The sequence below is a fragment of the Halichoerus grypus genome, chromosome 9 (assembly GCF_964656455.1).
Source record: "Halichoerus grypus chromosome 9, mHalGry1.hap1.1, whole genome shotgun sequence".
In the NCBI taxonomy this organism is placed as follows: Eukaryota; Metazoa; Chordata; class Mammalia; order Carnivora; family Phocidae; genus Halichoerus; species Halichoerus grypus.
In genome coordinates, this window is record NC_135720.1 from 144406330 (window position 1) to 144433894 (window position 27565).

At 46.2% G+C, this 27565-nt stretch overlaps 6 non-coding genes across 6 annotated transcripts; 3 read left to right on the forward strand and 3 right to left on the reverse strand.

Moving 5' to 3' along the window:
• Window positions 1-17354: 17354 nt before the first annotated feature.
• Window positions 17355-17460, forward strand: TRNAL-CAA (transfer RNA leucine (anticodon CAA)). Its single transcript has 2 exons — window positions 17355-17392; window positions 17415-17460. It is a non-coding gene; the product is annotated as a tRNA-Leu (tRNA).
• A 316-nt stretch (window positions 17461-17776) lies between these two features.
• TRNAQ-CUG (transfer RNA glutamine (anticodon CUG)) lies at window positions 17777-17848 on the reverse strand. Its single transcript has one exon. It is a non-coding gene; the product is annotated as a tRNA-Gln (tRNA).
• Window positions 17849-21269: 3421 nt separating this feature from the next.
• Window positions 21270-21351, reverse strand: TRNAL-AAG (transfer RNA leucine (anticodon AAG)). Its single transcript has one exon. It is a non-coding gene; the product is annotated as a tRNA-Leu (tRNA).
• Window positions 21352-21995: 644 nt separating this feature from the next.
• Window positions 21996-22068, forward strand: TRNAM-CAU (transfer RNA methionine (anticodon CAU)). Its single transcript has one exon. It is a non-coding gene; the product is annotated as a tRNA-Met (tRNA).
• Window positions 22069-23945: 1877 nt separating this feature from the next.
• On the forward strand, window positions 23946-24018 carry TRNAK-UUU (transfer RNA lysine (anticodon UUU)). The gene has a single exon. It is a non-coding gene; the product is annotated as a tRNA-Lys (tRNA).
• A 2135-nt stretch (window positions 24019-26153) lies between these two features.
• On the reverse strand, window positions 26154-26226 carry TRNAM-CAU (transfer RNA methionine (anticodon CAU)). Its single transcript has one exon. It is a non-coding gene; the product is annotated as a tRNA-Met (tRNA).
• Window positions 26227-27565: the final 1339 nt, after the last annotated feature.

A 27565-nucleotide genomic window follows, 5' to 3' on the forward strand; every position in this document is an offset into this window, starting at 1 on the left:
GGACCGATGTCCTTCCCAAGAGGCAGCTACTTCTCTCTCGCTAAAGATTGCCGCTGAGAATCTGGGCCCAGATTCAGCTTAAGAGAAGGCAGAAATCTGGAGGTTTTTTTTTTCTTCTTCTTCTTTTAAAGATTTATTTATTTGAGAGAGAGGAAGCACGAGGTGGGGGAAGGGCAGGGGAAGAAGGACAAGCAGACTCTGCTGAGCGCAGAGCCAAATGACGGGCTTGATCCCAGGACCCTGAGATCATGACCTGAGCCGAAACCAAGAGTTGGACACTTAACCAACTGAGCCACTCCAGAAATCTGGAGGTTTGGTGTTTTTTTTTTTAAGATTTTATTTATTTATTTGACAGAGAGAGAGACACAGCGAGAGAGGGAACACAAGCGGGGGGAGTGGGAGAGGGAGAAGCAGGCTTCCCACTGAGCAGGGAGCCAATGTGTGGCTCGATCCCAGGACCCTGGGACCATGACCTGAGCCAAAGGCAGACACTTAATGACTGAGCCACTCAGATGCCCCAAATCTGGAGTTTTGTATGAAACTTATTGACTTTTAAGTGTTGAAAACTAAAAATTGTAAAATCATCTCTGCAGATGAGGTTGAGCTCCTGGCCTCCAGTTTGGGACTTCTGGTACACACATTTATTTTAATAAGTGCTTTTCGATCTTAATACAACGTAGAAAGGACTGTTGTTTGACTGTTTTATAGCCAGTTTCCACTCCTTCCTTCAAGTTTAATTGCAGATAGCAATATAGTCAGCTCAAAGGTACTTCCCAGCCCCTTTGCTGCCAGTACTAAGGTATGCTCGTGAAGGCAACGCAACAGGATGAAGCCCTGTCCCGCTGGCGATGGATCTGTTGCCCAGTGAACTGTGGAGACCACAGGTCCTGAGGACTCAACCCAGCCTGGCCCAAAGACGTCACCAAAGTTTCCTGGTCTCATCAGGAGAAAGAATTCAAGGACAGACACACAACATAGTGAATGAGCGACACAAGCAGGAAAGTTTATCAAAGTGGAGAATACCAGGGCACCTGGGTGGCTCAGTCGGTTAAGCATCTGCCTTCCGCTGAGGTCATGATCCCAGGGTCCTGGGATCGAGTCCCGCATCGGGTTCCTTGCTCAGCGGGAAGCCTGCTTCTCCTTCTGACAGCCGTGCCCCCTACTTGTGCACATGCTCTGTCTCTTTCCCTGGCAAATGAATAAATAATGTTGTTTTTTTTTTAAAGTGAAAGTACCATCTCAAGATGTGAGAGCAAGAAACAGAGACAGAGAGAGTAGGCTAGAGGGGGTGGAGAGGGAGAGGGAAAGGGAGTGTGCAAGCCAGCGAGCTGCATATGCAGCCTGTGGGGTTCACCTTCTTTTACTGATAGTTGTTAACTAGGGCAAGGACTTCTTGGAAGCAGGGTTTCCACGCCTTTTCTTCCTCACTTGCTCAGGGCTTTCCTGTCGTGGCGCCGCCATCGTGGGCCTGTCTGGTGGGACAGGCCTCTGACCTTCCCCACAGCCGGCCACGGCTGCCTCCTTGCTGGCCTGCAGGCATCCTATTAGAGCCTACCTACCTGTCAGCTCTAACACTGGGATTAACCTTTGTCCTTCTTTCTTCTTTCAGCCTGGAATGTGCACAGGATGGTAGGAGCTTGGGCAGCTGTCCTGGACCATGAAGCAATCTTGAATGCTGGAAGCCAATTAGGATGGTGTAGTGACAGGTGAATAAGCCTGGGTCCTTATACACCGCAGAGTGCTTGCATCAAACTTCATATATGTGAGAGACTAAAGTCAGTGTCTTGTTTAAGCCATTTATTTGGTTTGTCTGCATATGCAACAAAAAACTAAACCTAACTAATAAAGGGGCGCCTGGGTGGCCCAGTCGTTAAGCGTCTGTCTTTGGCTCAGGTCGTGATCCCTGGGTCCTGGGATCGAGCCCTGCATCAGGGCTCCCTGCAGAGCAGGAAGCCTGCTTCTCCGTCTCTGTCTCCTTCTACTGCTCCCCCTGCTTGTGCTCTCTTGCTCTCTCTGTCAAATAAATAAGTAAAATCTTTAAAAAAAGAAACAAAAACTAAACCTAACTAATACAATTATTTTTAAATTTTTTCTTTTTTACCATTTTTAAAATTTGAATTCAATTAATTAACATATAGTGTATTTAGTTTCAGAGGTAGAGGTCAGTGATTCATCAGTTGCATACAACACCCAGTGCTCATCACATCACGTGCCCTCCTTAATGTCCATCACCCAGTTACCCCATCCCCCCACCCACCTCCCCTCCAGCGACCCTCAGTATGATTAAAAGTCTCTTATGGTTTGTCTCCCTCTCTGATTTCATCTTGTTTTATTTTTTCCTCTCTTACCCTATGATCCTGTTTTGTTTCTTAAATTCCACATATGAGTGAGATCATATGATAATTGTCTTTCTCTGATTGACTTATTTCGCTTAGCATAATACCCTCTAGTTCCATCCACGTTGTTGCAAATGGCAAGATTTCATTATTTTGATGGCTGCATAATATTCCATTGTATATATATATACACCACATCTTCTTTATCCATTCATCTGTCGATGGACATCTTGGCTCTTTCCATAGTTTGGCTACTGTGGACATTGCTGCTATAAACATCGGGGTGCACATGCCCCTTCGGATCCCTCCATTTGTATCTTTGGGGTAAATACCCAGGAGTGCAATTACTGGGTCCTAGGGTAGCTCTATTTTTAACATCTTGAGGAACCTCCATACTGTTTTCCAGAGTGGCTGCACCAGCTTGCATTCCCACCAACAGTGTGGGAGGGTTCCCCTTTCTCCGCATCCTCACCAACATCTGTCGTTCCCTGACTTGTTAGTTTTAGCCATTCTGACTGGTGTGAGGCGGTATCTCATTGTGATTTTGATTTAAAATACAATTATTATTAATAAAATATTTTATTTTATTTTAAGATTTATTTTATTTGAGAGAGAGAATGCGCATGAGCAGGGGCGGGGCAGAGGGAAATGGAGAGAGAAACTCAAGCAGACTCTGTGCTGAGCGCAGAGCCTGAGGCGGGACTTGATCCCGAGGCGGGACTTGATCCCATGACCCCGAGACCATGACCTGAGCCAAAACCAAGAGTCAGACGCTCACCCAGGTGCCCCTTAAATATTTTATTTTAAAATGAATTCCTAACCTACTCCTTTTACTCAGTCTAGCTGCCCTAAGGGTACCATTAATTTCTACTAGTATTAGCTAAGTCTAGAGGACACTTTGCAGTCTTTATCTTAATGGTTTGGGGGCATTTGACACTGTTGACCCCGCCCTGCTTGGACCATTCATCCTCAGGGCACTAAACTGCAGAGGACCGGGTGAGGCCTGCGGTATTCCTGCTTCCTGTAGCTTCTCTTCTCCGGCCCTGCCACGTGACACTGAAGTTAGTCTGGAGAAATGAAGACTATCAGGAGAAGCACAAGGCTAGGACAGTTAAAGTAAGAATAGGCTGCGCCATCCGCGGGACAGAGGAGAAGCTGAGGAGTAGACCCACATCTGAATAAGAATTTAGTCCAGGATGAAAGGGGAATTTCAGGTGGGTGTTTACACATTCAATAGATGATCCTGGGACAACTGGCTAGCCATTTGGGGAAAAAAAAATTCCCATCCTCTTTTGTGTGTGTGTGTGAGTAAAGCCTTGGAAGTTTGTTAAGTGAAGATAGAGAAAAAGCTCTCAAGAGTGAGAGATAAGGGGACAAATCCGGACCACCCTGCCCTAGGCGTGTGGGGTGGGTGTCTTTATGATAATCACCTGTGACCAACAAAGAATAACCAGACCCTAAAAAGGAAGTAAGCCACTGAAGATGTTATCAATAGAGATGTTAAAAGGACTTAAGTTCCCTGGTTAGCTTTCTATAAACAAGACCAACCCTAAAGGCCCTCGTTGGCAACCCTGTCAGGACCCCTCCATCTTACTTCTTATACCAAAATATATTTCAGATCAATGAAAGGTTTGAATTTTAAAAAATGAATCTCTAAAAGTTCTTTTTAAAAAACTGATTGATTTTTGGGACGCCTGGGTGGCTCAGTCGGTTAAGCGTCTGCCTTCGGCTCAGGTCATGATCCCAGGGTCCTGGGATCGAGCCCTGCATCGGGCTCCCTGCTCCGCAGGAAGCCTGCTTCTCCCTCTCCCACTCCCCCTGCTTGTGTTCTGGCTCTTGCTATCTCTCTCTCTGTCAAATAAATAAATAAAATCTTTAAAAAAAAAAAAAAACTGATTTTTTAAAAAATTGTCATCTAGAGGAAGGTCTTTCTAAACATGACCACAAACCCAGAAACCACAAATGGATACATTTGATTACATAAAATTAAAAATCAAATGACTTCTATACAGAAAAATACCTTTAAACAGTCGAACAGTAAAGGAAAATGAGGAAAAAGTATTTTTAGCAAATAATACAGTGGATGACTTTCCTTGAGAGACAAAATACTTTCACAAATGTAAGTAAACGCAGAGAGGAAATGAGAAAAGGATTTGAGCATAGGAAAAAGAACAATTGGTTCATAAACGTGAAAAGAGGTTCAAGTCACTCAGTGTTCATGAAATAAAACAATGTGATGCTTTTAATTTATGAGATTAGTAAAGATTACAAAGCTCGGCAATACTCAGTATTGGTGAGAATGGGAGGAAATCAGCACTCCAGTGCACCGTGGGAGCCTAAGTTGGGAGAACATTGTTGAGAACAGTTTGGCAATAGCCAAAAAAAATTTTAATACACATACATTTTGAACCATCCACTCCACTTCTCTCCCATGTGCACGAAGGTGATGGATGACTTAAGGATTGTAATTAGAGCATTGTTTGGATTTGTAAAATACTGGAACCAACATAAGCATGCCTCCACGGGGGACAGGTTGTTGATAATACCGTGCAGGCATGCAATACTATGTAGGTACCAAAAGGAGTGAGGTAAATCTATACATACTAATATAGACAGATGTCTGAGATCCTTCCATTCATTCATTCATTCATTCATTCAACAAGTGCTGAGTCTCCAGTATGTGCCCACCTCTCTTCTAGACTCCAGGATACTTCAGAGAACCAAACAAAGTTCTGGGCACATGGAGTTGCTTTCTAGAAGGAAAGATGGACAATAAGCAAACTAAAATAAGTGCACAGTGTGAAAGATGCCATGAAAAATGAATCCAGATGTGGAGCATGGAAAGTGATTGGGGTGTTATTTTTATACCGGGCAGTCAGGGGAGGTTTCTCTCATGAGGTAGCCAAATGGCTACTTCAGTTTTGAGTCTCGAGTGCGTATGTCATTGGGCATTTATCCCAGAGAAATGAAAACTTACATTCACGTAAAAATCTGCATGCAAATAGGAAGCATCCCATGATGGGGAGAACAAAGGCAAAAGAAATGTAGAAAAATTAACCTTCCTTACAGCTTACAGCCCACTGACAAGTCCTTGGGATACACAGACCTTCCTCTGGGAGCTCAGCTGCCTGGGTGTGAATACTTTGCTGAGGGCAAAAGGCAAATTTAGCCCAGGCCCCAGGATCCTGTAAGTCAACTTTAACATATAAAAATCCCTTAGAAACTTGTTTGTCTCTACCCCCCAAGGTGTATGTTAGCAATCATCCTCCAGGCCCATGGCCCACGATATACATCTGAAGGGTCTCATGACTGATGTTTTACTAGACAGTAGTAAATGACCTTATCTTAACAGCAGCTAGCCCCTCAAGGTCCAGAAAGCCTTGCTTCCAAATTCCTTAGAAACTTGTGCTGTCCCTAACCCCCTCCCAACTTAAAAGTATATCATCAGTCACTCCTCACGACCCCAGTGCAGCTCGTCCTGCTCATGGGTCCTGTCCCCGTGATGAGGGAGCAGAAGGGGCTGAAGACACAGCACAAGCCGACACCCTGCAACCTCCACCCCCCCGCCCCCCACTCCTGGGTGGGACACGTGTGACATTCTTCCAGGAAGCTCCCAATTGTCATCATGTTAATGCCTTGCTAGAGGGAAAAACAACCTTGACTTGACGATACAAGGCCTCCAGTATCTGGTAGGTCCTCTTTTGCATAAGAAAGTCCTTTTGAAACCTCCCTTTGCCTCACCTCCCCCAGCCCCACAGTATATAATCAGTCACGCGCACAACCCCGGGGCAGCCGCTGTTTCAGCCCACAGGTCCTGACCCCGGGCTTTACTAAACCACCATTTTGGGCGCCTGGGTGGCTCAGTCAGTTGAGTGACTGCCTTCGGCTCAGGTCATGATCCCAGGGTCTTGGGATCGAGTCCTACATCGGGCTCCCTGCTTGGCGGGAAGCCTGCTTCTCCTTCTCCCACTCCCCCTGCTTGTGTTCCTGTTCTCATTATCTCTGTCTCTGTCAAATAAATAAATAAAATCTTAAAAAAAAAATCGGGTCTTTATTAAAATAAAATAAAATAAACCACCATTATGCACCAAAGATGTCTCAAGAATTCCTTCTCGGTTGTTGGCTCCAGACTCCACCCCACCAAACCTCCCCTATACTCCAAAACCACATCACCCACGCTTTAATAAAACCACTTGACCGTTGTTCCCAGACCCCAACATCACATCACATCATCCCAGATAAACCGAGACAAATCACACTGTCTTGAAGATCCTATTCAGAAGGTTCTTACGCACAGCAACTTTCCCATAAATGCCTTTGGCCACTGCAAAAGGACGTCGGCAAAGGCCATCTTTCTGAGCACATATTGCTAACCAGGATAAAAACCTGGGTTTGTAAGCAAAGAAGGAGGAAGGTGAAAATGGGTATTAGCAGTTTCTGTCACAAGCCCTGAGTTAGCAATATCTGTGACCTAATTTCAGAGTTTCCATGAAACCCCTCCTTTTGACTCTTCTCTCCCCCCATCTCTCTGAAGTCACTCAAAATAGTGGGTGTAACATGACCAGGGCCAGACCTGCCCTGTTCCTCATCTTGTCCTTGTCTCCTCCATTTTCCAGCATCTTCCCTCAGCCCAAAGACAAACGTCTGCATGAAGCCAACCTGATGAGTGTGCGCACAACACAGTCATCTGTGCTGGGAGGGGCCCACGGGATAACACATCACTGTTGCGGGAGGAGTCCCACGTGTTTAGGGGTTACTTCCCGGAGAAGATGAAAGCCAGACCTCTCTTAAGGCGAGGCCAAATTCCTTACTGCACAAAAACCATGAACCGAAGATGAGAAAACCGCCATAAAAATATTAGAAATGTCTCCAGTTTAGCGTGGGTAAGAAGCCTGTTCTTCCATTATTCATCTTACCCCAGATGGATGAGCATTTCAGGGCAGTGCGCAAAGGCGACAAAGTAGGGAACCCTATAGCCCCTCTTCAGCTTCTCATTTCCTTTGCCGTCTTGCTGGTCTGGAAGGACAGATAGCTGGGGGAGGGGGGTCCAAAAAGCGAGGTGGAGGGAGGGGCTTGCTAGGTCCACAATTTAAAAATCCTGGAGAAAAGTGATCAGACTCCCAGTAATCTGGAGGCATTTCTGCATTTCTGCATTGGGGTGAAAAGTTGGTGGACCTTTTGTATCTTTTGAATTTTGTACCGTGTGCATGCCTTCGTTATCCAAGGCAAATTAAAAGAAAATAAGGACACAAATGAATTCTCAAGGATATAAAGCACTCCTTTCTGCACAGAGAAACGGGTATTCTATTTTAAATTTGTAACTGTAAAAATGGTTTTGCCTCAATAAAGGAATTAGTTTTGTTTCAGAAACTTACTTTTTGATTTTGAAAAATATTGGTCCATTTACAAATAAGCTCTGAAATTTCTTTTTTTTTTAAGTTTTTATTTATTTATTTGAGAGAGAGAGCACAGAGGGAGAATGAGAGGGAGAAGCAGACTCCCCACTGAGCAGAGAGCCCGACATGGGGCTCCATCCCAGGACCCCGAGATTATGACCTAACCAACTGAGTCACCCCGGCGCCCCACTCTGAAATTTCTTCTAACAGTAAAAAAAAACATGAAGTATTTCATTTTGACATAGCAGTCTCTCCATTCCTCAGCATCTGAAAATTTCCATTATAAGACATCATTCATCTTGCACTTACTATTTAAATCTAGGTTTTTTTGGTCTAGTGAGAAAAACAAGGAGAACCAAAGTAGTTAAAAAGAAAGCAACAAAGAAAGAAATCATCAAAAATATATTAGTTTAAAAATTATGGTACACACTACAATGTGATTCTGTCATTAAAAGGAATGTATGTACTGATTTGAAAAGACTTCCACATTATGTTGTTTTGTTAGGAGCAAGTTGCAGTAGATTGTGTAGAATGAATTTTTTTTTTGGTAAGAGAATAATGTACAAATGTACACACTAAAAAAATACATAGAGGACTATAACCCAAATTAGTAAGTGTGATGCATTGTGGGTTCCTGGGTGGTTCAGTTGGTTAAGTGTCCAACTCTTGGTTTCGGCTCAGGCCATGATCTCAGGGTCTTGAGATCGATCCTGCATTAAGATCTGCGCTCAGTGGGGAGTCGGCTTGGGATTCTCTCTTCTTCTCCCTTAGTCCCTCCCCGCTCTCTCTCTCTCCCTAAAATAAATAAATAAAATCTTTTAAAAAAAATGGGTGTGATGTGTCAGAAGAACTGGGAGGAGGGGATAGATTATGAGTGACGTCTACTTTCTAGGTTGTATTTTTCTGCAATACATGTTTTATTTTTACTATAAGCGTATGCTATTTTGTACAGATAATTTAAGAATTACAAAAAGGGAGGGATTTTAGAGAGCTAGGCAAGACACCAAAGGGTTACAAGCCAAGAACTTGAAGCATTCTCCCTCCTCAGACTTTTTTCCCCCCAAATTTAAAATTCTCATGTCTTATTGGATGATTAGCACCCTTTTCAAGACCCTCAAATCCTTTGCGGCTGCCTATGAAAGTGGTAATAATTAAACCATCAGGAGGATATTGTAAACTGTGGGACAATCTGACTTGCTCTAAGCTTAGGAGTGAATATGTGGAAGAAAATGTGGACAGGCTGTACTGATCCATTTGGCTAGGTACCTTCGGGTAAAGAAGCAATGGTGAGGGACAGACTCCGAGCCCTGAACCCTTGCAGGAGGCAGGACCACTGAAGTTTGTGAGCTGATCAGCCACGGCACCCGCACTACCCATTGGAGGCTCCTGCGATGATGGTACAAGAGGGTGTTGGCCAGGAAGGAGCTGATGGAATGATGGAAACGGGACCGGGCAGACAGTCCGGATAGGACTCCGAGCCCCCGTGCCCTTCTCATCTATCTCTACAGAGGATGAAACTGAAACCGGCGAGGAAGAAAGAGACTTCTTAAAACAGAGGAATAAAGAAGCACACAGTAATGACGAGCTAGAAGCAGAAAAAGAGAAGGAGCGCCGACATCTGATAAAGGAGAGGGATCTACTTGCACTTTGGGAAGAGACACAGGTTCTCTTTGAACAGATATGCTTTGTCGTTTTCCGACCCGATGGCAAACTCCCAGAATGGACTGCTGTGCATCCAGAGGAGGGAAAACATTAGGAACCTTGTAGGAATCATTGATTTGTGCGAATCCTTCCTCTTCTCATTCAGGTTGATGGAGAAGGAGAGATGCGTTGTTTATTTAATAGGTATCAGAATAGGTACTTAGAAGCTATTGTATACTGGGCTCTGTTATTAGGGCACAGAGTCCTTCCAGATCCTGCGACGTAGGGGCCATGATTATGATCCCCATTTTCTGGCTGGGGAAATTGGTAAGTAAAGGTCACAGAGTCAGTGGATGACGGAGCCAGGACGGGAATCCAGGTAGACTGGAGTCTGAGTCTGAGCCCTGAGCCCTAACCACTACACTAATGGTCTCTCTCTCTCTCCATTAAACGGCCTCTCTTGATCTGACCCAGGTCTCTGCCCGACACTTGTTTTTTCCCAACCGCATACTTACATGGGTTTATTTCTCCTGACAACACTCCCTGTATGGGCATTACCTTGAGAGGCCAGTGTGAAGAGTCCTAGATTATAGAGCCATCTAAGACCAGATACAGGGTATGAGAGCCCAAGGCAAACTCAGGTGATACCATCACTGAAAAATGTGATCATGTCCAGTCACTTAAATATTAGTTCTTTTTGAATTGGTCATTTGCTTCCCAACTTTTAATTGTATTCTGTTTCCTGAGGAAAGATCTTTGGAGGCAATGGAGGAAAAGCTAAGCTGACCGGTCCTTTTTTTTTTTTTAAAGATTTTATTTATTTATTTGAAAGAGAAAGAGCATGGGGGTGGGGAAGGAGCCGAGGGGGGAGGGGCAGAGGGAGAGGGCCTAGTAGGCTCCCTGCTGAGCACCGAGCCAGCAGCAGGCTGGTCCCAGGTCCCCAAGATCATGACCTGAGCCTAACTCAGACCCTTAACCGACTGAGCCACCCAGGCACCCCTGACCTGTCCTTTTAAAAAGCAACGGTTTAGGGGATTTCGTTGAATACAGACACTTTTTTTTTTTTATTAAAAAAGAAAAGCTTTATTGTTTGTTGTTGTTGTTGTTTGTTTTTTGTTTGTTTGTTAGTTTATTAAAGATTTTATTTATTTGACAGAGAGAGACACAGCGAGAGAGGGAACACAAGCAGAGGGAGTGGGAGAGGGAGAAGCAGGCTTCCCGCCGAGCAGAGAGCCCGATGCGGGGCTTGATCCCAGGACCCCGATCCCAGGACCCCGGGATCATGACCTGAGCTAAAGGCAGATGCTTAATGACTGAGCCACCCAGGCAGCCCAAAAGGCTTTATTGTTTATAAAAAGGAAAAAAAAAAGACAAAATATAGAAATAATTAAAAGAAGCCAAGGTACATATAATGGAAGGCCCTACATTTTGCTGTGATTTCCTGACAGATGATGGGAACTCATAGGTTTATCTAGTTTACATTTTATTGCCGTTGTACAGAAATTCTTTAGTATAGACTTTTTTGGTGTGTGGCATAAAAGAAGTTAACCTTAAGTATTTTAACTTTTATAAGTAATGTTTATCCAGAAACATTTGTCAAATGAAAACAAATCTGGACTTCGCAGGGACTTTATTCAAAAGGATAATTATAAGGAAGAAAAGGGACTTTTGCAATGGGGGAGCTCTGTGTAAGCCTCCGAAAAGTTAGAGGTTTTTTGGTTTTTTTGTTTGTTTTGTTTTCTTGTTTGTTTTATTTATTTCTTTTCATCTTTAATTACACATTTCTTGAGCACGTACCATATTACAGCTCCTGGGATACAACAATAAACAAGGTAGCCATGTTCCTTGCCCTTATGGTTTTTATATTCAAGTAGAGAAGACATACAATTAAGCCAACAATTGTAATCAAAATGTATATTATAAAATTTTTCAAACACACAGAAAAGTTGAGAGACACGTATAATGAGCATCCAACTATCCATCACTCATTTGGAGAGCAGTTGTCAGCATTTTGCGAGAGTCACTCTGATAGGAGCAGAGAGCTCCTGGTAATCAGCCTAGGTGAGATGTCTGCCCTCAGGGAGCTCACAAGCCACTGCGGGCTGGGTGGGGGCAGGACAGCTGCTGCCTCCGTCTCTCCCCGTGCGTCCTTGCCCCATCCTTATGACCTCACTTAACCTTAACTATCTCCATAAAAGCCTTGTCTCCAAATACGGTCAGACTGGGGGTTAGGGCTTCAGCACATGAATTTCCAGGAGACACAATTCAGTCCATAGCAGTGTGACTACTCTACCACGGGACCCTACAGCAGGGGAGAAGGGCTCAGCTGGGCCCATCTTTCCAGCCATTCCCTGACGAAGGCTTTAGGCGAATGAAGAGCAGCCCACCTGCCTGACGGCTACATTCTGATTGACAGTCGATGCCACGTGGAGCAGAGGGATGGGATCAGCCCAGGGAGCCCTGGTGTGGGTGTACTTTGTTACCTGGTTGAAACAGTTATAAACAGGCAATCAGCATGTGGTTACTAATTGTGACCCTGGTGGGTAGGAGTGGCATCCTGGATAGCAAGGAAGAAATCATCCAAGGACCCAGAATACACTGGGCCTGAAGAAGATTACGTCACCTCTTTGAGCTCTGGGACCATTTCTCTCCTGTTTCTGTGCTGAACTCGAATAAACGGCCGCCCCCGCTTTCCTGGCAGGCAACCCACTCCCTCCACAACCAGGCTTTCAGAAAACTTTATGCATCTTTCCAAGATACAACAATTTCTCCCTTCTTTTAATATCTTCAGAGCTTATACTGTGTAGCATCTAATTGACACTGGATAAGAAATTGTCTTATATGGTAATTTCAAACTTACAGAGGTAAAATGCACATAACATATGCAAGTTTTCAATGTATAGTGTAATGAATTGTTACGTGTGTGTAGCCAACATTCAGATCATAATGAAGAACATTTTCAGCATCCCAGGGGCTCCCTCATGCTTCCCCTCCATCAATACCCATCCCCAAGAGTTACCCACAGAAAACCACTATTCCAAATTTCCAGAAATATTAATTTTACCTGTTCTTGAAATTCATATAAATAGAATCATGCACAGAACCACAATGAGATGCCACCTCGCACCTGTCAGATGGCTAAAATTAACAGCACAGGAAAAGGAAACGGCAGATGTTGGCGAGGATGCGGAGAAAGGGAAACCCTCCTACACTGTTGGTGGGAATGCAACCTGGTGCAACCACTCTGGAAAACAGTATGGAGGTTCCTCAAGATGTTAAAAATAGAACTACCCTACTACCCAACAATTGTACTGCTGGGTATTTACCCAAAGGATACAAAAATACAGATTCGATGTTTATAGCAGCAGGGCCCACAATGGCCAAACTGTGGAAAGAGCCAAGATGTCCATCAACAGATGAATGGATAAAGAAGATGTGTTGTATAGGTACAATGGAATATAATGTAGCCATCAAAAGAGTGAAGTCTTGCCATTTGCAACAATATGGATGGAGCTAGAGGGTATTAAACTAAGTGAAATAAGTCACTTAGAGAAAGACAAATACCATATGATTTCACTCATATATAGAATTTAAGAAACAAAACATGAACATAGGGGAAGGGAAGGAAAAATAAAACAAGATAAAAACAGAGAGGGAGGCAAACCATAAGAGACTCTTAATGACAGAGAACAAACTGAGGGTTGCTGGAGGGGAGGGGAGTGGAGAGATGGGATAATTGGGTGATGGGCATTAAGGAGATCGCGTGATGTGATGAGCACTGGGTATCATATGTAAGTGATGAATCACTGAATTCTACTCCTGAAACCAATATTGCGCTGTATGTTAACTAACTAGAATTTAAAAAAAGGAAAGTCTCATCAGAAGAAAAATATTTTGTAATTGTGTGGTGAGGGCTATTAACTGGACTTACAGTGGTGATCATTTTGCAATGTATACAAATATTGAATCATTACGTTGTATACCTGAAACTAATATGTATAATGTCATATGAATTATATACCAAAAATTTTTAAAAGCCTAAAAATAAACAAATAAACAGAATCATACAATAAACACTTTTTGGTGTCTGGCTTTTTTTTTTTTTTTTACTCTTTACATTTGTAAGATTTATTCTAATCTATAGCAGTAATTTAATTTTTACTTCTGCTGCTATAGTGATTCACTATGTGACTATATCACGATTTATTTTATTACTTTGCCATTGATGGGTATTGAGTTGTCTTAAGAATTTTATTCTATTGTGAATAAAACTGCCCCAAACATTCTTATATATGTCTGTAGATGGACAAATGCACTCATTTCTAGGAGTAGAATTAATGGATCAAGGATAGGTATATGTTCAACTTTCTAGACATTGCCAAACAATTTTCCAAAGTGATTGTACTAATTTACATTTCCAGCAGTAATATATGAGAATTTTAATTGCTCTATGTGCTCACCAACATTTGGTGTATTTGTTTTGTTTTGTTTTTTTAAAATTTTGGCCATTCAGGTAGATTTGTAATGGTAACTCATTGTGGTTTTAATTTATATTTTCCTGATAATTAATGATATTGAGCATCTTTTCATATGGTTACTGAGCATTTGAATGGCCTCCTTAGTGAAGTGTGTGATCAAGTCTTCCACCCACTAAAAAAATAAGGTATTTGTCTTTTTCTTGTTGATTCTTAGTAAGGCTTTATATATTTGGAAAGAGTCCCTTGCCAGATACATATATTGCAAATATTTTTTCCCAGTTTATGGCTTCCCTTTTAACTTTTTTAAAGATCTTTTTTGATGAGCAGTCTTTAGTTTTGATGAATTCTGCTTTACCGACTTTTTTCTTTTTGGTTACCACCACTGTTTTTGAAACCTTTGCCTACCCCAAGTTCGTTAAGATATTCTCCTTCTTCTAGAAGCTTTACTTTCCCTTTCATATTTAGGAGTATGATCCATTTTGAATTAATTTTTGTGTTTGATATGTTAAAAAGAAAACCACAATCCCAAAATGGCACCACTTAGGTTAAGGCCCCAAGTCATTAACCAAGACTTAATCCCTATCCTGACTGCAATTTCAGCCCCCAGGAATGTAAACTTCAACCAGTCAGCATGGAATTTCCTGGTCAGTGCCAATAAGGTTATCTGTCACATGGGCCCTCTTCATCCCCCAAAAGTCATCCACCTATTAAAACCCTTTTGTCCCCAAATGAAGGTGACTGAACCTGAAATAATCCTTCTTTTCTGTTGATGACTTTCTTGTCCTGCCTTTAAAAACTTTCCCCTTTCTCTAGCCCCTTGGAGCTCCCCTCTACTCGCTGGATGGGATGCTGCCCAATTCATGAGTTGATTAATAAAGCCAATTAGATCTTTAAAATTTAGTCAGTTGAATTTTTGTTATTTAACAGGTGTGAGACAGGGGTCTACATCTATTTTTTCCCAGTTGGTCCAGCACCATTTACTGAAAAGCTGGATCATAAATGTGCAAATGCATATATGTCTATTCACTTCATTTTAGCACTGTGTCCTTAAAAGCAGAAAGTAGATGTGCTGATGGAAAACCATTTCACCAAATTTACTTGTTTCTTTTAACTAATTATGACGTTTACATCAATTCATATACATTGGGGTGGTTTTAACAGTTTTTAGAGATTTCTGTGAGGTTATAATTGACCATTAAGATCAATATTGGTCTTTTTTTTTTTTTTTTTTTTAAGATTTTATTTATTTGCGAGAGAGAGAATGAGAGACAGAGAGCATGAGAGGGAGGAGGGTCAGAGGGAGAAGCAGACTCCCTGCTGAGCAGGGAGCCCGATGTGGGACTTGATCCCGGGACTCCAGGATCATGACCTGAGCCGAAGGCAGTCGCTTAACCAACTGAGCCACCCAGGCGCCCAATATTGGTCTTAATAATGGCATTTTAGGGAAGATTTAATTTGTCCTTAGCCGAGCAGAGAAAGGACAGATTGAGGGACATAAAAAGAATATATTAATGCAAGTATATTTATTATAAGAATATATCCATAAGAATCCTTTATATTTAGGCATATGTTCTTCATGAATTGCTTTTTTGTGGATATATTTATTTACTCATTTCTTCATTAATACAACAAATACTTATTAAATAAATTCTCAAATATATATTTCATTTTTAGTTAAATCAGTGTTGAGTTCTCTTCATTATGACTTCACAATATTTTTCAGAGCCTGGCTACATGATCTACCATCATTACTTTTCCCTCCTTTACAAACTTTGTTCCTCCCAGACCTAATTGCGTCCTCTGTCTGTGCTTACTTTTCTAAGTGTTTATTCCTATTCCTATTCCAGCAGCTTTCTGACCGTGTTATGGCCAAGCGCCGGGTAAGGTCAGCTCCCTTGGAGCTCAGGCTGGGGCCCCCTACTCCCGGCCGCAGGGCCTTGCACCTGCTGCTCTCGCGTGCGCACGCACCGTGGAGCTGGGCCGCACCTCTGTCCTGCGGTGCGTCCCCTATCCCCGATTTCACATCTGTTCCTTCTTACTGGAATTCCATGTTTGGTGGAACAATTCCTCAGAAGCGTCCTGGGAAAGAGGACATGGGAGGCATTTTCTTTTTTTGGGGGGGGGTGGATCTTGCAAGGCCGAAAGGCCCGCTCGCACCTCGCTGGCTGCGGGGCTGGGTGCTGAAGTCTACGGTGCACGGTTTTCTTTCACAGACGTGATCTCCGAGATCTGCTCTGTCTTCAGCGTCAGTCTGCTGTGGAGAAGTTACCATCCTGACCCTAGTCCTTTGGATGCCACGTTTTTTTTCTTTTCTCTCTGGAAACTTGTAGGATCTTCACTTTATCCCTGAGGTTCTGATATGTCATGATGGGCTTTTCTCCCACACCACGCAGGGCACTTGGTGGGCCTATTTTTATCTGGAGATTTAAGGTCTTTGGTTCTGGAAAATAACCTTGGGGTTATGTTTGTATCTCCTTCCCTTCATTTTCTCCTTTACTCTTCCCGGGAACCCCCGTGGCTAGATGGCACACCTTCTACCAAATACCCTTTTATGTTCCGTTGGACTCTCTCCGGCTTTCAATCTCCACCCCACACTTTCAAGGAGATTTCTGCAGCCTTATTTTGAAATTCTTAAAAAGACATTTCTGCCATCATAATACTAATTTTCAGCCTTCCCCCTTGTCTCACGAATGTTGTGTCTTCTCTTACCTCACTGAGGACTTAATTATAATTTTTAAAAATTCAGTTTCCCGCATGCGTTTGTTTCGCCTTAGTTCTTTTCCCAGCTCCTGTTAGTTTTGGTCTTTATCCTAGAAATATTTTCACAAGCATCCGATGAGTTGTTCGTGGTTCCCGGTTGAAGTGAAGACCTGCAGACCGGCTGTAGGGCGGTGGGGGTGGAGCGAACTCGCGGCTGGAGAGTCTGCGGACGCGGGGAGACCGTGTGGTTGCGGGGCCTTCAAGGTCGGCGTCTGTCCTTTGTCGCCCGCGCACCCGGGCTCCCGCGGGAAGCACGCGGAGCCGGCGGACCTGTCCTCGGGCTCCGGGACCTGCGGGGAGGGGGGTCCGGACCCGGCGGGACTCCGCAGCTACCCGCAGCCCCCGGCCCGCTCGCCCCGCCCCCTGCGGTCTAGACCCGCGCGCCGGTGGTCTCCCAGTCTACACCCGCTCGCCCACGTCCCGGCTGAGCTCCGCGCGTTCTTCCCGAGCCGCGCTGCGGGTACACACAGGGGCTCTCCAAGGTCAGCTGGGGTCGTTCCCGCGCCCCGGGGTCCCGGCGGGGCGGGGAAGGCGGAGGGCGGGAGAGGCATCCCGAATCGCAGCCTGCGCCCGGAGCCAAGCCTCGCGAGTTCACGCGCAGCTCCGGATCCGCCAGGAAAGTGGTTCAGTTCACCCCCACTTCTCGGATGCACCGTAAGCGGTAGAAAATCCTAACGGCTCAGAGTGGGCGTTCATCCATAACAAGGCAAGATTTTACTCGTTTGGGGAAGGCGGCCCCGCGTGTCAGGATGGCCGAGTGGTCTAAGGCGCCAGACTCAAGCTTCGCTTCCTCGGAAAGAGGGTTCTGGTCTCCGCATGGAGGCGTGGGTTCGAATCCCACTTCTGACACACCGTTTTCCCCCCGCCTCTCATCTCAACTGCATTTCTTCCGTCTTCTCTGGGCTTTTCCTTTTGCGACCTAAACAACGGGCCTCGGTGAGGTCTGGCTCCTGCCTTCCCCCGTTTGGGTTGCAGTCCACCGGCCCTCCTTGTCCCCTGCGCCCTCTTAGTGCATCGCACGCCGTTCCCCGAGCGCGCGTGGACCCAGGGCCTGAGACCTGGGCGCCCCACGGCAGGTCCTGCGCGCGGGTCCTGCCCCAGCCCATCAAAAACCCACCTGCCCAAAGTGAAACGGGGAAGTCAGGCAAAAAGACGGGAAACAGGAAGGTTCCACCGAGATTTGAACTCGGATCGCTGGATTCAGAGTCCAGAGTGCTAACCATTACACCATGGAACCCCGCTTGGTGGCGGTTGTCTACACGGTCCATCTGAGATCTCTTCCTTTTTTTTTTTTTTTTTCTTTTAAATGAGCGCTGTATAGAATACAATCGAAAATGAAGGGCCACTTTAAGCGAAAGCTCTCTTTTTCCTACTTGATTTTTTTTTTTTTTTTTTTAATCTACGAGGGCATTTTTTGGGGGAGGTGGGGGGGATGGAAAATCCCTGCTCTTTCCAGCCTTAAGGCGATGGAAAAGCCAAACACCGGAGTGGCAGATGGGTGGCAGGTGGTGGGAAGGAGGCGCTCACGGACCGTTTCCACCGCCCCTAATTCCCGGGTTTCTTCCCCTCGATGTCAGGGCAGCGCATGGTCCGGAGGATGTTCTTCTGGTGGTTTTGCCTTCATTTCTGACTCACGCAAAAGGCAAATTGGATTTTCATCTCACTGTTCAAAAGGGAGAAAAGAAAAATGTAACATCTCCTTTCTATAGCTTCACTTATTCAAAGCACCTGCAGACGCCTCTAGAGCAAGCTCGCAGGGTCTCGCTGCTTCCCTGCTCAGATGTCCACACGGGCTCGGAATCTGAAGATCTGTCGTCCACCCCAGAATGTCTCCAGTGCCGGACCCCGTCTCTTTCCTCTTTGACACCACAAGTCTGGTACTAATAGAAGCTTCATGGAGCGTGTTTCCTGAGGGCATAGATAAAAGGATGAGTGCCTGAATATTCGGCGGAAGAGCCCAGCCTTAGACTTTTGGGAGGGTTTCCTTTTCTTTCTCCCCGTAGGCTAAATCTGACAAGGCTAAGCGGGATGACTGTTGCATCTTTTGTTTTGCTTTGTTTTTGTCCTTTCCGGGTCACAGTTCCCAGGTGGACATTCCAGTGTTCATAGGGAACCATAAATAGGGGTCCTCAGGTGTGGATGGCCAAGAGAAGACATCCTAGTGCTAGGCATACTCATTTAGGTTTCCAAAATGTTAACTTCATTAAGATAACATGATTATTTACTAGTAACTGTAAGAACAACACATAACAAAGAGATTGTATAGAGAGCATGACTGGAAGAAATACTTAGGTATAAATGAACCTTCACTCAATCTGAATATTAAGTATTGACCATCTGTTCTCAATGTGCCTCTGGTAGTCTCCCGAGGCTGAATTGCTAAGGAATCCCTGAATCATTTTCTTTAACTCATCCATTTGCTGGATCTCCATCCAAGCAAGGCGCCGGTCACAAAATAGAATCTCAATAAACATGGTGGTGGTGGTGGTGGGGAAGCAGTGAAACTCAAAGACTTTTGGCCAGGTGACTAAAGTTCTTGTGTTTACACAGACGCAAGTCTGCATTCCATGTTCACAAGCCTCCTGGCCTTAAAAGATGGTCTAATTTATCTTAGATCTATCTGAGTAATGAACCAAGTCTTTTCCCCCCAGTACGGGTGGCATCCTTTGTATTCCCATGAGCCACAACCTTATTCCTTAAAGAATAAGAAAAATGTCCACTGGTTTTAAAAGGATACCAGCACATCAAAAGTCCATTATTTAACTATAGGCTTTCAACTCCTCTCTGAGGATAGGCAAGAAGGAAGGGGTATGAATGACTGCTTTTTCAACCTTAGCACATTTATCCCCTTGGAAAGGATAGTGGGTAAAGACCTGGAAAATGAGGCAGATGGCCAGGGGTTGGTTTATTTTTGAGGGCAGAATTCAAAAGACTGCACCTTTTCCTTGGATTGCCCATGGGTGGTTCACAAATACTGCAGGGTAAATGCAAACAAATGAAGACCACCAAAGGGAACGACTTGGGGAGGGTGGAGAGATGCCTGGGTCCCACAATCCAGAAACAATCCGTTGTCTGGTAATCTAAGCAAGAATGACTTGCAGTCACCTGTAGCAGAGCCGAATTCAGAAAGAGCAAGTCATTGTGGCATAATCAGCAGTCTACAACCAACCTTGGCTGGAGTGTCCTGGAGAAAGGGGGCTTCAGAACACATGACCCTACATGAAACTGAAGATCTCAGGGTCTTCCTGGGGGCTCAGCTCTGTATACCCTGCTTACTTCACAAATTAGACAGCTATTCTTTCGTATATTTATTCATTGAAATTTACCCAAATTATCTATTCAGTTTTCCTGATATGGGGAAGCCAGAGAAATGTGGTTCTGTATCTGACAAAGCTTATGATGCATGAAGAAAAGCAGGCAATTACACAAAAGTTTCCAAAAGTTATGGTAAATGCCACGTGATGGATAGAGCGATAATGGAACATGCCAACACACAGCGACAGGAATACCCAGTGAAGGGCAGACAGCAAATGAGGAAAGTGTGCGAAGGGACAGTGCTTGTGCTGAGGCCTGGGGCACTCTACTCTCCCCAGCACGCAGCATTTCTCCTTTGCTGTCTTTATCAGGTTGGGATTTTTAAAAATTCACTTATAAATTCATGAATCCAGTTATTTGATTTATAAAGCAAATATCCACTCATTCTAACAACTCAGGCTGAAGTGCAGAAGTGTCTCAGGTAAAATTTATAATCTCCCCCTTATCTCTCCTCGGACACTGTTACCACCGGGACTAATCTGAAGTGTGTCCTTCTATACCTTGTGCTGTTGTACTATTCGCCTACATTCTTTGTTCTGGTAACACTGTATCTAAGCTCTCATTCAGAGTCCAAGCTCACTCTCGACGGTAGAAGTTGTGTCATCTTGGGGCCATCATGCGTCTAATGCTTGTCTTCCCTACGAGGCACCAGGGCAGGGAACCTTCCTGTTGTTCCTCTCCATGTCTTCAGTGACTAATTGTAATTCTGGAGGTGGAGATCAAGGCAGGCTTCCAGGAGAAAGCGCTTCCAGGAGAAAGCGCTTCCAAGCTGAGAGCTGGAGCATGAGAAGAAGCCTGGAGGGCGGAGAGAAGTGCTTGGAGCAGGGACCGGGGGAGCCCAAGAGCGCGCGCAGCCGCGGGGGCTCCGATCAGCACCGGGAAGGGTCAGAACCGGAAACCAAAGGCCGCGGGCATGCCCAGAGCAGCGGATTCAGGGAGACTGACCGCTCTTCCTCCGTCCATCGTTTATTGAATGAGAGTAAGTGCTGCTGTATCTGCAGGGCCTAGGAAAGCCCCTGGCACACAGAAGAGGATGAATAAATATTTTCTAAAATAAATGAGTGTATTAAATGAAGGTCTGTTACATGTTGGATACTTCTGGGTGGTGAAAATACAAGGATGGAGGGAGTCACTATCACACACAGTAGGTGCTCATTGGCTTTTTGTTGACTGAAGACCCACCATGTGTTGGGGGCGGTGTGAATGGGCGCTCTCCGTGGCCCCTGGGAAGACAGAGGGTGTAGGGGAGGGGCCCCTGCCTGGACTTGGAGCCTGTGGGTATCTGCCCACGCTGTGAGTGAGAAAGGGATGTGTACGCAGCCAGAGAGCCGTAAAAAACGTTCTGGCAGCGGTGGGATTCGAACCCACGCCCCCGAAGAGACTGGAGCCTTAATCCAGCGCCTTAGACCGCTCGGCCACGCTACCGCCCGAGCGCTGCCGGCCGCCTGCGCTTCTCCGACTGAAGGTCGCGCGTCTCCCGCCGCTGCTCGCGTCCCCGCGCCGCTCCCAGCCCCCAGTTCGCGCGGGGACCCCGGCCCGCTCGACCCCCACTCGGCTTCCTCGCGGCTCCAGGCTCGCCCTGAACCGGCCGCCGCGGGCGGAGGCCCCCCGCCCGGCTGGTCACCAGCGCTGCAGCGAAGGTGCGGCTGCAGATGGGCTGGGACGGCGGGAAGTGAGCCCCCCGACTCCAGGAGCGAGCAAGTCCGGCCGTTCGGGGCGAGCCCGGGAGCTGCTAAGGGGGAGCAGAAGCCAAGGAGGAATCCCGCGGACCGCGGGCGGAGGCAAGAGCGCGCCCGCCGCCCCTGCGTCCCGCGCTCGCGGAGGTCCAGGCGCCTGCGGGTGGGGCGGCGGCGGGGCTCCGGCTCAGCCCGGCTCGGGCGCGCGCGCGGCCGCGTCTCCGCGGGAAGGGTCGCGAGGGGCCGGGCCGGCCGCCCTGTCCCGCGCAGCGCTCGCCCGCAAGCCGTGCGTAGCGTGGTGCGAGCGGTTCTGGAACCCGGGTTCGCGGAGCTGGAGACGACTAGGTCGTAGGGAGATGTGGTAGGTGTTTTGTGCGGGCGGGCACGACAGGTGCCTCCTTAGCGCAGTAGGCAGCGCGTCAGTCTCATAATCTGAAGGTCCTGAGTTCGAACCTCAGAGGGGGCAGAGCCTTCCTTTTCGCTTTCAATCTTGACAAATCTTCCTTCTTTCTCTTTTTCTACGCCAAAAAGTGTACAATGTATCTTTTTTAAAATCTAGGAAATCGCTTGATAAGACTGACGGGCAATTCGCTGTTGTTCAACAGAACCATGTAATGTTCAGTTACAAAATAGTGATTTTCCGCTAAGCATTCAATACTCCCAAGTCTTCTGGTTCTTTCTTATACCAGTTGCAGACACAGCTAGATCTTCAAAACGCCTTTCAGATGGGCTTGACAATCGTTTTTGTTACAAAAACACCAGGGTCAGAACCTTACTGGCTCAGGGGCGCTGAGAGGAGGGGCCGACAGAAGGCTGTTTGGGGGTGGGGAGGGTGCAGGATGGTGTGCAATACATTTTTATTATTACTGCTTGGGCATCTCTTACCATTCTTCTGGAATTGCTTACCACCAGATCACCAATGACATCCTATGTGAAAAAAAATGATCCCCTCTCAGTCTCACTGCATTGTCCCTCTTTTCCTGCGCCTAGCACTGTTTACTGGACTCCAAGTCACCAGAGAGAAACAGGAAGTGATATTTAGAGTCAAGATAAAGACCATCTCAAACAAAAGTGAACATGATGGATAGTTAATATCTTGCTCTTAACATCTCAGCCTATGGAGTAGGAATTTACTCAGTAAGGTATTTACTGAGAACTGAGTATACGCAGGGCACTAATCAAAGCTGTGTCCTTCCCTCTGAATCTATTCCCTTTCAGCTTTAAATCCATCCTTGCATACTCTATGCTGTGGTGTGTGGGCTGGGCATCCACAAATTACACTTCCCAAAGCTTTGCCCTGGGGCTTGAATGTAATCAGTTGAACCACATTTTGGAATCCTGGGCCTGGGATGTGCTCTGCACCATTGTCCTCCCACCACATGGTCCCTAGGCCAAATCTCTGTGGCCTTCTACCTCACAGTGGCCTACTCTGTGTTCCTATCATGTCTTGCCCCATTCTGGCCCATTCTGTATGTGAGACCAGGATAGTCTCTCCAAGATCATCTCTGATCATGTTGTTTCTCTCTGCTTAAAGTCCCCAGTGACTTTGCATTGCCTCAAGGGTGAGGTCTCCACTCCACACACCTGGCCACAATAACCTCAGAACCTGTCGGTCTCTGCTAGGCCCCTGCCTTCCTGTCCCCCTCCCTGCCATCAACTCTGTCCCTAGCCTTCTGCCTGCCAGCACCTGGGGCCTGCCTTCAGCACTCTGAAGGTGCTGTGCTCTCTGCTTTCCTGGGAATGCTGGAGCCACATTTTTCTCCAACTTATTATACCAAGCCTTCAAATCTCAGTTTAAAACAACACTTCCTGGGAGAAGTCTCCTCACCCCCTTGAAGAGATCACCTCCCTTTACAATCCACGCTATTGGAGGGGTGTGTGTGTGTGTGTGTGTGTGTATGGGGGGGGGGTTGGGGCACTATTTATAGTGTGCATATTTTTTTTTCTTAATTTTCTACCTCTGTTCTCCCTTTATCCTGATTTAAATCTATTAACTTTTCCCATTTTATCTTACTATAGTATAGTTGTGAAGACCACCTCAAATCTGCCTTTAATGGTGGCATGAATAAATGCATAATTAGAAATGAACCACATGACAATCATTGTGTTAAAACAAGGATGTAAGTTACTTTTCCCCAGTGACCTGGGGGCAGAAGTTGTCTGGAGCCGTATTCAAAAGGGCAAGGGATGGAGTTGGGAATAAGGAAAAGGAACACAAACAGAATTTAAAAAGAGAGACATTAAAAATATTAATAATGATAGAATAAAAAGAAATATATTTGCATTCTGGACATACACTTTTTTTTCACACTAGGACACAGAGGAAACCCACCACAGCGAGGTGCCCAGGTAGCTCAGTCGGTAGAGCATCAGACTTTTAATCTGAGGGTCCAGGGTTCAAGTCCCTGTTTGGGCATATTTCTTGGTTTTCAGCATCTAACTCTGACCACCTTTGGAAAGTTGTCTGTTTTATGCAGAAATGGGACAGGGACAAATTACCTAGGTTGCAACACCAACAGAAAACCTTTAGGGTTAAGTATGTGTAGCCCACAAAATGGGTAAGTAAGTGAAGAAAGATAGTAGTGAATAGGTGGGAGCTTTAGAGTAAGATGGCCCAAATCTCTGTGAAGAGAACTAAATGTGCATAGTCCCAGAGTCATAATTTTTGCCTTTGATCTCATTTAACTAAAACAAATTAGGCCAGAGTGAAGTTACTACCCCCCCCCCCCCTTTGTAAAGGACGTGGTTGGCCATTTCTAGAATTCCCTGAGTGAAGCACAAGAACTCTACTCAAGAGCTGGTTGGTAAATGACCGGCTGTGGGGGCTTTTTTGGACATTCAAGTTCAATAAGGGTGACAATGATAAAAATTAAATAGAACTAAAAACTCTCATCTAACCTTGCATTATACAATACCTTATAAAGGTATCGTAACCTTCTTTAGGAAAGTAGCATGCTATGCTCAGAACTCCGTGTTTCCGGAGTCCGCCCAGGGCGAACCACATGGACCAACACAACTTTAAATCAGCTTGGCTTCATTTTTGGTGGTGAATGTACCAGACCATTGTTGCTTGATAGCATAGTCACTGATATTTTATTACTTCTGGTACTCCTATCACAGATGCATAGATTTGATTTCCACTGTAGAGTTTATTTTACATAGGTGAGAATATGCTAATCAACCACGAATATGGCTATAATATATTCACATTCTGGCTTGGAATGTCTCTGACGTTTGGTTACTGTGTGTCAGTCCTGCAAGCCTGAAAAACTCTGGGATAAATTAAAAAATAGTTTCTGTTTCTATAAAGGAGAGGGAAAGATTCTGACTAGTGATGGCTCCGACCAGGATCAAGCATTCTCTAAACAACTTCCTGACTAGCCCATCCAGTTCTTTGGCCTCTCCCGAATCTTTTAGTGCATCTCTTAAACGGTGGCAGATGCAGGCTTCTGGAACCAGAGGCCGAGGGTCCAGAAGACACTAAGATGAGCCGTGTTATATGCCTTGAGTCTGCATCAGAATGAACTGTTGACAGAGCTCTCCTGAAATACAAATTCTCAGGTCCAGACATTTTGCAGGAGCAGTCCAAGTATTGCCCTCTCTTTGTCCAGCACTGACTGAATCAGAGAGGTATGGCCTGCAGGGTGAATTTCAGTAGGTGTGTCTCCTGTGGGGACTATTGCAAAAATCCAGATTTGAGATGTTCATTGCCTTGAGTAAGAGTGATAAGGAATAGGGAAGAAAAGGATTTAATATGCTAATGAATTCATTGATTTAGTTGACAAGTGTTCATTGTCAGATGCTGAGTTAGGCACTGGGAATACAGGAGCGGATAAAACAGACCAGTGATGACTTTCACATAATATACAGTCTAAGCAGGTGGACGGGTAATAGACAATAAGGTGTTAAATAAAAGGACAAGGCAACTCATATAGTAATAAGTGCTATGAAGACAATAAAACAGGTGCAGCGATGTAGTGGGAGTTTGGTGGCTGAGTATTAATTTCCTAACGCTGCCTTAACAAATTGCCACAAGCTAGAAGTCCAAAATCGGGGTATTGACAGGGCTGTGCTCCCTCCGAAGGTTCCAGGGAAGAATCCTTCCTCGCCTCTTCCAGCTTCTGGTGGGAATCCTTGCACATGTGTTTTCGAAGATCACTGACCAGTGCAGTGGGATGGAAACTAGTTAGAACCAGATTATACAGGGAGGCCCGGCAAGCAGATAGCATGCATGTAAGAAGAGGAAGCTACAAGACTTGCTGAGAAAATTCAATATCAGGTTTTCACTTATCTGTCCATTGGTTTTTTCAGTAAATTAAGTTGCATCAATCGAGGGATAGCCTCCCAAGAAGGAATCAAAATGAGAGGAACTTGGGCAAAAGAGCTTGTTCATTGGAAAGAGACGAAGTCATTGCACGTGTAGAACTAAAGAAGAATCTCCGTATGTACGTATCTACCCATCAGGAGGAAGAAAGTTGAGACTCAGCCTCCGTGGCAGCATAACGTCAAGGACGGGCGTTATTTCCTGACCGAGTCCGCGCAAAACGTAACTGCCCCCTCTGAGGTTCGAACTCAGGACCTTCAGATTATGAGACTGACGCGCTGCCTACTGCGCTAAGGAGGCAGGTGACGAAAGGGCCTCAGCACATGATTTTAACAGTGACAGTGGGTTTTACTTCGCTTCGACTTCGTTCTGCCCCAGGTTACTCTCCCCCTATCCTTCGGAAATGCTCTCCGGCAACAACAGCTTCTCAAACCCGAGTCAGGTGGACAAAGTAGCCGTTGATGCTCCTGCCTTCGCTCCGCTTCCTCCGAGCTACGACCCCACCCCGGCACCAGAAGGAGACTTCCTAGATGCCCGCCCCCAGGCCCGCCCTGCACGGGCCCCCGCGTCCGACTGCTTGCGCATCAGCAGTCCACGCGCTCGCGTGCGACCGTCTCGCACAACACGCACAGGTTCCTCCTGAGGCCTGCTGCCGTCCGCGCCAGGAGACAGCCCCAAGTCCAGGGGCCGCAGGCGTCCGGCCCGGGCACCCGCGGGACGGCACACGGTCCGGAGGGGGAGGCGTCCGGAGCGCACGTCGAGGGGTGCCAGCGCCCGGGCGGGGGTGCGGGACGGGAGGAGGGCCGCCGGGCTGTCCACCTGCCGGGAGACCGCTTCGGGTCGGAGCTCAGCGCGCAGGTTGCCACACCCTGGACAGCCTCATCCCTCCAGCCGCCCCGGGGCAGGAGGCTCGGCGGCGTCGAAGTCAAGTGCACCTGCGCGCGTCCTCCCGCTTCGGCACCTGCCGTCCTGACCCCCGCGCGTCCCGCCAGCCGCGCTCTGTGGCTCGGGGGCGCGCGCTCAGGGCCGAGGCCCTCGGTGACTTCGCTGTGCCGACGAAGCGTGTCGGTAACAACGTGCTTCTGCCTGGAGATGAACTGTTGGCTTGAGTTCACACAGTGCTAGTTTAAGGACTTGGAATGACGCGTAGCTGACGCACGATGGGACATTAGTCTTGGGTGCTGGACAAGTCGGTGCTCAGGCCGTGCTCCCATCGCGCCGTGCGGCGCCGTTACGGGACCCCTGGGCCTGGTCCCTGCGCGGCGAACCTTTCAGCCCCTGGCTTGTTCATTCCAGTGCTGGTCCATTGTTAACCTCGTGAGCAGCGTGACCACCTCGTCTAAGGCTTTAGATAGTGAAAATGAGAATGGTTGCCCCAGGAACGCCAGCCAAATGACACCAACACTCCGCTGAAAATAGCATTGGGTCTAATACTAGAAAAAAAAAAACAACCACGCATTATCTTATTGATTGCTCTATTTCCTGATTCAGAGGTTGGGTGGACAAACAAAACGGGGCATTTCCATACCGTGTATGGCCCCTTGCAGCGAGGAGCTGATTCCAGCAGATGACCTTGCTTTCTACACTATGGTGTCAACTTAAGTCGTGTGTAAAAACACGGCAGCAACAACAAAAAATC